Source organism: Aethalodelphis obliquidens, unplaced genomic scaffold, assembly GCF_003676395.1.
Source record: "Aethalodelphis obliquidens isolate GAN/ISIS:26980383/991018 unplaced genomic scaffold, ASM367639v1 scaffold96, whole genome shotgun sequence".
NCBI classification, from domain to species: Eukaryota; Metazoa; Chordata; class Mammalia; order Artiodactyla; family Delphinidae; genus Aethalodelphis; species Aethalodelphis obliquidens.
This window is the reverse complement of record NW_020838040.1, coordinates 760,882-772,994: the sequence shown is the minus strand read 5'-3', so window position 1 is coordinate 772,994 and position 12,113 is coordinate 760,882.

The window sequence follows — 12,113 nt, the reverse complement described above, 5'->3', positions numbered from 1 at the left end:
AGTACATGGTATGTCTCTCCATGTGTTTATATCATCTTTAATTTCTTTCTTCAGTGTCTTATAGTTTTCTGCATACAGGCCTTTTGTTTCCCTAGGTAGATTTATTCCTAGGTATTTTATTCTTTTTGTTGCAGTAGTAAATGGGAGTGTTTCCTTAATTTCTCTTTCAGATTTTACATCATTACTGTATGGGCATGCAAGAGATTTCTGTGCATTGATTTTGTATCCTGCTACCTTACCAAGTTCATTGATTAGTTCTAGTAGTTTTCTGGTAGCATCTTTAGTATTCTCTATGTGTAGTATCATGTCATCTGCAAACAGTGATGGTTTTACTTCTTCTTTTCTGATTTGGATTCCTTTATTTCTTTTTCATCTCTGATTGCTGTGTCTATATCTTCCAAAACTATGTGGAATAATAGTGTTGAGAGTCGGCAACCCTGTCTTGCTCCTGATCTTAGTGGAAATGTTTTCAGATTTTCACCATTGAGAATGATATTGGCTGTGGGTTTGTCATAAATATCCTTTATTATGTAGAGGTAATTCCCCTCTATGCTTACTGTCTGGAGAGTTTTTATCATCAATGGTGTTGAATTTTGTCAAAATCTTTTTCTTTATCTATTGAGATTATCATATGGTTTTTATCCTTCAATTTGTTAATATGGTGTGTCATATTAATTGATTGTGTATATTGAAGGATCCTTGCATTCCTGGGATAAACCCCACTTAATCATGGTGTATGATCCTTTCAATGTGCTGCTGAATTTTGTTTGTTAGTATTTTGTTAAGGTTTTTTGCATCTATGTTCATCAGTGATATTGGCTTGTAGTTTTCTCTCTTTGTGACAACTTTGGTTTTGATATCAGGGTTATCATGGCCTGGTAGAATGAGTTTGGGAGTGTTCCACCCTCTGCTATATTTTGGAAGAGTTTGAGAAGGATAGGTGTTAGCTCTTCTCTAAATATTTGATAGAATTAGCCTGTCCTGGTCTGGGCTTTTGTTTGCTGGAAGATTTTAATCATAGTTTCAATTTTAGTGCTTGTGATTGGTCTGCTCATATTTTCTATTTCTTCCTGGTTAAGTCTCAGAAGGTTGTGCTTTTCTAAGAATTTGTCCATTTCTTCCAGGTTGTCCATTTTATTGACATATAGTAATCTCTCACGTTCCTTCGTATTTCTGCAGTGTCAGTTGTTACTTCTCCTTTTTCATTTTTAATCTGTTGATTTGAGTCTTCTTCCTTTTTTTGTTGATTAGTCTGGCTAATGGTTTATCAATTTTGTTTATCTTCTCAAAGAACCAGGTTTTAGTGTTATTGATCTTTACTATCATTTCCTTCATTTCTTTTTCTTTTATTTCTGATCTGATCTTTATGATTTCTTTCCTTCTGCTATCTTTGGACTTTTTTTTTGTTGTTGTTGTTGTTCTTCTTCTTCTTTCTCTAATTGCTTTAGGTGTAAGTTTTCGTTGTTTATTTGCCATTTTTCTTGTTTCTTGAGGTAAGCTTGTATTGCTATAAACTTCCCTCTTAGAACTGCTTTGGCTACATCCCATAGGTTTTGGGCTGTCATATTTTCATTGTCATTTATTTCTAGGTTTTTTTTTTTTATTTCCTCTTTGATTTCTTCAGTGATATATTTGTTATTTAGTAGTGTAATGTTTAGCCTCTTTGAGTTTTATTTTTTACAGTTTTTTTTTCCTATAATTGATATCTAGTCTTATAGAATTTTGGTCAGAAAAGATACTTGATATGATTTCAATTTTCTTAATTAACCATGGCTTGATTTGATACCCAAGATATGATCTATCCTGGAAAATATTCCATGAGCACTTAAGAAGAAATAGCATTCTGTTGTTCTTGGGTGGAATGTTGTATAAATATCAATTAAGTCCATCTTGTTCAATGTATCATTTAAAGCTTGTATATCCTTATTTATTTTCATTTTGTTTGACCTGTCCATTGGTAAAATGAGGTGCCATTAAAGTCCCTGACTATTATTGTGTTGCTGATGATTTTCCCTTTTATAGCTGTTAACATTTGCCTTATATATTGAGGTGCTCCTATGTTGGGTGCATAAATATTTACAATTGTTATACCTTCTTGTTGGATTAGTCATTATGTAGTGTCCTTCTTTGTCTCTTGTAATAGTCTTTATTTTAAAGTCCATTTTGTCTGATATGAGAATTGTTACTCCAGCTTTCTTTTGATTTCCATTTGCATGGAATATCTTTTTTCATCCCCTCACTTTCAGTCTGTATGTGCCCTAGGCCTGAAGTGTGTGCCTTGTAGACAGAATATATATGGTCTTGTTTTTGTATCCATTCAGCCAGTGTATACCTTCTGGTTGGAGAATTTAATTCATTTACATTTAAAGTGATTATCAATATGTTGATATTTCTATCAACATATTGATGTTCCTACTACCATTTTCTTAATTGTTCTGGGTTTGTTATTGTAGGTCTTTTCCTTCTCTTGTGTTTCCTGCCTAGAGAAGTTCCTTTAGCATTTGTTGTAAAGCTGGTTTGGTGGTGTTGAAATCTCTTAGGTTTTGCTTGTCTGTAAAGTTTTTAATTTCTCTGTTGAATCTAAATTAGATTCTTGCTAGGTAGTGTAATTTTGGTTGTAAGTTTTTCCCTTTCATGAATTTTAATATATCCTGCCATTCCCTTTTGGTTTGCAGAGTTTCTTCTGAAAAATCAGCTGTTGTTAACCTTATGGGGATTTCCTTGTATGTTATTTGTTACTTTTCTCTTGGTGCTTTTAATATATTTTCTTTGTATTTAATTTTTGGTAGTTTGATTAATATGTGTCTTGGCATGTTTCTCCTTGGATTTTTCCTGTATGGGACCCTCTGTGCTTCCTGTACTTGATTGACTATTTCCTTTCCCATATTAGGGAAGTTTTCATCTATAATCTCTTCAAATATTTTCTCACTCCCTTTCTGTCTTCTTCCTTTGGGACCCTTATAATTCAAATGTTCGTGCATTTAATGTTGTCTCAGAGGTCTATGAGACTGTCCTTAATTCTTTTCATTCTTTTTTCTTTATTCTGCTCTGTGTTAATTATTTACACTATTTTATCTTCCAGGTCACTTATCCATTTTTCTGCCTCAGTTATTCTACTATTGATTCCTTGTACAGAACTTTTGATTTCATTTATTGTTTTGTTCATCAGTGTTTGTTTGTTCTTTAGTTCTTCTAGGTCCTTGTTAAACATTTCTTGTATTTTAACCATTCTATTTCCAAGATTTTGAATCATGTTTACTATCAATACTCTGAATTATTTTTCAGGTAAGCTGCCTAATTCCTCTTCAGTTGTTTGCTCTGGTGGGTTTTTACTTTGCTCCTTCATCTGCTGCATATTTCTTTGTCTTCTCATTTTCCTTAACTTATTGTGTTTGGGGTCTCCTTTTTTTAGGCTGCAGATTCGTAGTTCTCATTGTTTCTGGTGTCTTCCCCCAAGGGTAAGTTTTGTTCAGTGGGTTGTGTAGCTTTCCTGGTGGAGAAGACCTGTGCCTGTGTGTTCTGGTGGGTGAGGGTGGATCTTGTCTTTCTGGTGGGCAGGACCACGTCCAGTGGTGTGTTTTGGGGTGTCTGTGTACTTAGTATGATTTTAGGCAGCCTCTCTGCTAATGGGTGGGGTTGTGTTCCTGTCTTGCTAGTTGTTTGGCATGAGGTGTCCAGCACAAGAGCTTGCTGGTCATTGAGTGGATCTGGGTCTTAGCGTTGAGATGGAGATCTCTGGGAGAACTCTCCCCAATTGATATTATGTGGGTCTGAGAGGTCTCTGGTGGTCCAATGTCCTGAACTCAGCTTTCCCACATCATAGGCTGAGTCCTGACACACAGCCGGAGCACCAAGTCCCTGTCAGCCACATGACCAGGTACTTGGGGAGTTTCTTGTGTTTTTGGAAGTCTGAAGTTTTCTGCCAGCATTTAGTAGGCATTCTGTAGGAGTTTTTCTACATGTAGTTGTATTTTTGATGTATTTGTTGGGAGGAAATTGTTTCCAAGTCTTACTCCTCCACCATCTTGAAGGTCCTCCCAATAGTTTTTTTAATGTTCCTGAAATAATAATAAAATAAAGCTTACATAAAGCGTTCCTTTGAATGATGTGAATTTCTTCTTTTTGTCCCCATGTTGAAGCTATTTTAGATGATTTTGTAAATTATTCATATTTCCTACATGATAGTGATTTATAGCAAATATTACCTGAAAAGTTATCAAGAGATTTATTATGAATTTTTTCTAGTGTGTCTTTAGAATAAGATGAAAATAATTGCTACATGAGCTTTGATAAATGTAATAATTTATCCTGATGATAATAATTTTAGTTATAATTCACCATTTATTACTTATCACCATTGAACAAATAGCAAAGAAGGAATTAACCTTTGAACACAATTAAATGAACATGAAAGAGCTAAATGCTATAGGAGAGAAAATATTTATACAAATGCTATGCAAGTATTTGGCATTTAAATTAAATGGCAAAAATAATATATTCCTTATGCAAGAATGGAAAAAATACCATGAAATCCATACTTATAATCTTTATGTAGGCTAAACATTAAAGGGCCCAAATTTGGAAAATATATATATTTTTTATTAAGACTGAGGCTATGGATGAAGTTCATGTCTCAGTACCTTGCAGTTATATGTGACCATATACACAAACTCATTTCACAATATTGGCTGTCAAAGATACTCTATGATATGTTCCACCAAAATATTCAAATTATTACTACTGAGTTATGTTTGAATAATACCAGAAAAACTCTGACTCATTCTTTCAAAATCCAATATAATCTTTTTAAATTTAAAAAAGAAAAACTGTTAAATTTTTTTTCAATCATTTGTGTATGATTCTATAGAAACAGCTAAACCAAAAATTGTTCATATGACTGATTAAAAATACAAAAAATTGTTAAAATCCACTCATAAGCAAAGTAATATTAGTTCAGCTTCTGAAACCCTTTTGGTGTAGGTAATTGGCTTACATATAAATACATCTCTCCCATAAAGTTTTAAGCTTTTGGAAGGAAGGCTGAGAGTGGGTATCAGTTAGAGTTAGGCTTAGCTGCAAGTAACAGAGATCAAATTTTTTGGCTACATAAAATAAGGTTTTTTCTTCCAAGGCCAAGTCCAGGTATAGGCAGTCCAGAATCTCAGAGGAGTAAAGGGTTGTCAAATTTTAACCAGAATCCTGTTCTCCCTCCTTGGTTTCCCACAGCCTCATCTCCCTTTAGGCTCAGCCTCATCTTAGTTGTCAACCATCTCTAAACTAGAGCAGAAGATACCTACATACTTCAGACCAACATCCAAACTAAAAACATCTCAGTTCTTGAAGCCTACATTCCTCCCCCTTATACCACATCATTATTTAACAAAGTTTCCAAAGACCAATTATCAGAACATATCCTTGATCTGATCAAAGCAGAAAATGCATCACGCTAAAATACCGATTTTAAACATCATACTGACTGAGTGCAAATTCTTATTACTAGCACTTTCTTGCTAATTACACTCATTGCCATAATTCTCTGACCTCGGGATCCTAAAATGTCTGTTTACACCCTCAGTAGATGATTTCACATTTAAAAAAAATCAATGCTTTATCGATTAAATAAGAAGACAGAAGCCCTCACCTTCCCATACCTATCTTTACGTCTATCTTCACCTTCATCTATATTACAGTGCAGAAAGTGTTACTCCTCCTAACAGGAAGAACTACTTGTGCTCTGCCTCCCTTATCCTCTTGCCTTCTAAAGATTTAAATTCTGTCTTTCCTTTCTCTCTCATGTATCTACTTTTGTCTCTCTTCTACTGATCTTTCCCAAGGGCACAAAAACATGCTCCAATATCTTCCTTCCATATTTAAATATATATCCTCCATTGACATCACTTCCTCCTCCAGCCACCATTCCAAGTCCACATTCTCTTTCAGAGCCAAAGTCCTTGGCAGAATTTCCACACACACTATTTCCATTTTTTTTTAATCTTCACTCTAGTATGACTCCATTACACTGACCATGTTCTAGTGATCACCCTGTTAAAAATCCATTCTTTATCTTATTGACACATGATATATGAGAAGCATTCAAAACAATTGACCATTTTCTTTCTCAAAATGCTATTTCCTCTTAGTTTTGTTAACCAGTATTTCATAAATGGAGACCAGATTGAAATAAAAAGGTGTTTATTTGGGGTTTGTTAGGACAACAGCCTGGGAGACAGACTCAGGAAGCACTTGAATTGTATTTTACCAGACTACAAAATGGGGTAGGCTTATAAAAGCAAAAAACTGCAAAGTTACAGTTAGTTACATGAGTTTTTTATCAAGAATTATAATTGGAGCTGGCAAGAAGTAAGGGTACTTATTAAGTAAGGCTTGGTTGGGGTCCAAATGGTTGACCTTGAGATCATAATGTTGCAGCTGACAGTGTTCTGAATATAGCTAGTGGTGTCCTTGGGTCTGGGACAGTTCAAAGAAAGTTAAAATTCTCAGTGGTGCAGAGATGTGTGTGAGACAAATCTTCAATTGCTGCCTGACTGCAATTTTATATGCCTGAACTGTGATTACTCCATTAAAATTCTTCTTTGGCATCCGTTTCTGGAATAGCCCTACCCCCACCCAATTGTTTTTTCCTCCTTATTTGCTACACCTTTTAAGCCTCATTTGCTCATTTTTCTCCTCTATTGTACCTCTAAATGTTAACATTTTTCAGGACTCCCTTCTTGTCCACTTTTCTCTTTACATTCTCTTCTTAAGTGATCGCATTTATTCTAATGGATTTACATTTCACCCTAGGGTTAATATTTCTCAAATATATTTGTATTGTTCTTAACTACATTCTCCTTAGAGAAGTAGTGTAGCTCCTTAAAAAAATTGCCTAGTTTTGAACCTTAGTGCCATCATTTTCTTGACTTGCTCACATTGATCAACTTTTCAGTGACTTACTTTCTCCAATTATAAAATTGAAATAATAAAATTACCTACCCATAAAAGTATTGTGAAATTAAATGAGTTATTATGTGTGATGTTATTAGAACTATGACTTGTATAAAGTAAGCTGTCAAAAAAGACTAGCTATTTTTAGAGTATGATTATCATCATTATTGGCACTGGATAAATATAAGTGAAATTAATAAGTTAAAATAGGGAATTAGGCACAATTTAGCTGAGTAAATGTTAGACTCAGACAGAAGTTATGCTATAGACAGAAGCCAAGGCAGTTAAAAGGAGAGCAATGGATGTGAACTTCTGAAAGTCAGGCGAATAGGACTGTCCTGGGTCACTAGAGGTTTGGTTGAGAATAGTGACAAAGCTCTGAATGCTTCCCAGTGCTGAGAGGGTCTTCTGGGCTTCTTTGTTTCCACATCTTAACCACAGCTCCCATCAACTTAGATACCTGAGTATGTCTCTTTTTTGCAATCTAAAAGAGCCTGACATTGTCTATAGAATTTCCACCTGTTAAATTATTTAGTTAAGACACATTCCTGGGGTATGATTATTGGGTAAATAATAAATACTTTTTATGTTTCTTGACAGCATATTTATGTATGTTTTCCATAAGTAATAATCCAATTCACATTGCTTCCCAAAGTGTATGCATCTACAACTTTACTCATATTGGATATTAACAAAGATCAAATATTTATTGTATGTTTATTGTGCTTTAGTAGGAGGCTATAAACTGTGGTTACTATTGTGATGACTGAGTAAAGGGAAGTACTCTGTCTCAGGCCTTAGGCTTGTTCTGCCAGGACCCTTTGTAGAATTCACATAACCTTTCATAGGAAGAATTTAGAAAATCAATTTAATTCAAAGGTCCTGAGGTTTAACAGTGTGAATAAACATGCATTATTAAATGATTATGTGTGCTAACCTTTAGTTGTACGAATATTTTACATATGTGGCAACATTTTTCTGAATTTATAAACTTACCCTGAAATGACATAAGGGGTTTTATTTTAGATTTTTTTAATAGAACTGATTCACTAATACTTTAATAGAAAGAAAAGGGTCTTTATTTCAACCAAACTCCAAATCAAGATTCATCATTTTCCAGCAGTTTGAATCAAAACTATTTTCTAAAAATATTCTACTTAAAGTAGAATAGTAATGCCTATTCCTACACTGTAATGTGATAATTAAATAAAATAATATAGAGGCAATTATTTGATACATTCTTGCTCACGATACTTTTGGGGATTTTCTCTCTTGGTGCATTATCTTTTCTCTAAGCTCCTGCCAGTCATTTACTCAATATGCATATCCTGCTTTTGCCTCTGGGCCGGGGAGAAAACAAAGATCTATAATTTTCTTATTTCAAATTGGCAAAGCAAAACACTGTCCTAATACTTGCATATAGAAGGTTGTTGGCTCTGCAATTTGTCAGCAAACTTCCTGTGATACAGTATCTTTGGTTAAATGTGTTTATTCAACTGAAACAGATTTATAGATCATGAAACATCCATCAATGATAGTACTTTTTCAGAAAGAGAAAAATGAAAACATACACGTCTTAGAAATAATACCTCCAAAAAAATCTTAGGTTAAAAATAAGAAAAGAAACTAATTAAATATGTCTTCTTCCTCACTCCATTTGTTACTGGAGAGTAGGTTCTTATCTCATTGTAGAAAGAATTCGGGGACAGAACATGGAGGCTGAGAAATCAAAGCAAGGATTTATTATTAAGCAATAATACACTCTCAGGAGGGAAAGTGAGCAGGCTCAGGTGAACAGCTGCCCTGAGTTCCTTTGACAAGCTGGCTATATGAGGTATAAAAATTATTTGGTGGAATATTCATTGAGGAGAGAGGGGGTCTGGGTCATATTTTCTAATTTTCATTCCAGCTTCACCTTCCTGAGAGAAGGAGGGATTTCTGTCCTTATTTGGTCTTGATTGGGAGTGTCATGGTGTCAGTGCATAATGGGAACTTCTTATTTGTAAGGCTAATTTTTTTGTAATGAGGGAATAATGAGCAAAATGTTACATTTGGACACAAGAGATTCCTGCCTTTTCCCACCTTTCTTTGTCAGCATATGGAACCCCTATAGCCACTAGATGTATGGTTTCCTGTCAGCCCAGAGGTTCCTGCTTTTCTTTGTCTGCTCAAGGACTCCATCATTCACAAGATCTATGGTTTCCTTCCACCTGGCCTGTGCTCCCCTTTCTCTGCTCATATCTAGCTAACTGCATGCTCTAACACATTCATTAAAATCCAATCTATCTCAGATCCTCTTGTCTTTGTAGTTTTACCTGCCCTTCTAATGGCTATTCCCATTCTTATTATATGTACCATTCATGGAGTTCTGATGAAAAGCTGGTCTATACTATTTTTCTAACCTAGGTTTCATTTCTCCAAATATAATGTCTGGAGGACAAGGATACCTTTATATATTTTGTATCACTTGCAACAACTAAGCAGTGATCTGTGCTCATAGTAGATATGCAAGTTTAATTGATCATCATAACTATGACTCAAACTTAACATTTTATGAATATCTCTTAAAATTTGAGAATGCTGTTTCTATAACTTTAATAAACTTTGGACTACAAGCAAAAACCTCAGTATTGAATAAATAGTTCATTCACAGATATTCATATAATGCAATGCAATTCAGGTATTAAAATTATGTTTATGAAATTTGTAGTGATGTAAGAAATGCTTGTGACATAATGTTGAAAATAGGCAGAATATCAAAATTTATATTCAATACATACTTCAATTAGTTTCAGGAAAAATCCTACCAATAATGTAAGGACTTCCAATGCTGGCTATGACAAACTAGCTTATAGAAGACCTTCCACCAAAAACAATTAAAAATCTGGTTAAAAAAAATAAGCTATGTGAAGGAAAGTCACCAAGGTAGCCAGAATTTGAGGAACCTTTGGGCTTCCTTCTTCTTCAAAGTATTCACTTATTCTTAAAAATAACAAGGCCAAGTGTCCAAAAATCTGAGCAAAAAGGAGAAGCTAAGAGACAGAGAAACAAACCAAAACTGTTAGCAATTTCACAGAGCTGGAAGACATAAAAAAGAGTGTGGAGCTACTATGACAGCCAGAACTTTAAGGGCCAAGATCCCAGAAAGAGAGGAAAAAACTCTGATATAACATTTTATACCTTTTTACAGCTTGAAGCATTTGTGAATTGTAAGCTGTATAAATCACAAAAACTAAGCCAACAGAAAGTGGCAACTAACAAGCTAAAAATCAAAGAAGAGCTTTGGGAAGACTCAGTGCTATTAAGACAGAAATTGGAGATCAGTGTCTGCCAATGAGAAAGAAATCTTGTCAGCATGCCAAGGTCTCAGTTGAAACTATGAATGCATAAACTCAGTTTGAAAACAATTCAATCCCAGAATAGATTAAAGTGATCTATCCTCACTACATAAACTGCCTGACAAAAGCAAAAGTAAGTCATTTGTGGAGGAGGTGTCTTCTAGAGCCTCAATATTTTTTTATAATAAAGTCCAACATTGAATTAAACACACACACACACACACACACACACACACACACACACTAGCAAACCAAGATAAAGGGGGGAAAATATAACAGAAATATGAATAGGATATCCATATATTAGAGTTATATCAGAAATATAACTTAAAATGTTTTATTATTAATTTTGAAATGTGATAACTATATTCAAAAACATAGAAGGAGAAAATGGCAAATTTCTCCCATAGAAATAGTATCCATCATAAAAGAACATTTTTAAAAAAGAAAAAAAGTCTTCAAGTTAAGAACTGAATAATTATATTTAACCACAGATAAGAAAGAAGAAAAGACAGTTAGGAAACTAGAATCCAGGCTAGAAAAACTTATGTAGGCTGAAAAATGTAAGTTAAAATATAATGGGTAATATCTTAAAAATAAGATATATGAGGTATAGAAAAGGCCTAACATATGTATAATTAGAGTTCCAGAAGAAAATAAGAGAGAAAGAGAAAGTAAAAATATTACTTTCAAACATTTAATGTATCCAAATTTATACGACCACCAGCAGAGTAGTAGAGTTCCAGTTGCTCCATATTCTTGCCAATACCTGATATTTGTCAGTGTTTTACATTTAACTATTGGTGTACTTTGCTATCTTATTCTGGCTCTCATTTTAATGTCCAGTACTACTGAATATTAAATGATATAATTTAATGCCACTCCTGTCAAGAAATCTCTTAACATAACATAAAAGAGTTTATCTCAAAGTAACAGCCTATATTATAATTAATGGTTAATAATTAATTAATAAACACATGAAAGTCAGCCCCTGAAAAATGTCAGCATTTAGAGGTATAACAGAGGAGAAACTAAAGTAAAAGAGACTTCTAAGTAACAGCATATGAGATAGAAGAAACTCTTGGGTGGGTGTTCCAATATCTGAGATAAAAGAGCATTTCAAGAAGCAGAAAATGGCCAACTGTTTTAAATGTTTCTGAGAGATCAAGTAAGATAACGAAAGAAGTATATCCATTAGATTTCTCAACAGGGTGATCTCTGGTGTCTAGAGTATGGTCAGTGTAATGAAGAGAGAAGAAGTCATACTAGAATGATCTGGATATAAAGAAATGGAAATAATTTATGCAGAAACTCTTCCAAGGAATTTGTCTATAATAGAGAGTATGGGCTTGGAATGATAGCTGGGTGAAGCAGCATCAAAGAAGGTCGTATACTGTTAATAGAAGCATAAGAGACCAAATTAGCTGCTATAATCTCAATGAAAAAGAATAAAGATATTAGATAATAAAACATAAAACTACAATAATTAATAGAATAAGAAATTGGCACAAAATAGCAAAAAAGTCCAATGTAATAGAAGAGACAATATATTTCTTATGGAAAGAAATGGAAACTTAACCTTTTTTATCATATTGTACACAAAATTCTTTTGCATGTGGTTTTAAAATCTAAACTCTAAAGAAAATAAAGTTTCTAGAAGATATAAAAGAATGTCTGGGCTTCCCTGGTGGCACAGTGGTTGAGAATCTGCCTGCCAATGGAGGGGACACGGGTTCGAGCCCTGGTCTGGGAGGTCCTACATACCACGGAGCAACTGGGTCAGTGAGCCACAACTACTGAGCCTGCGTGTCTGGAGCCTGTGCTCTACAC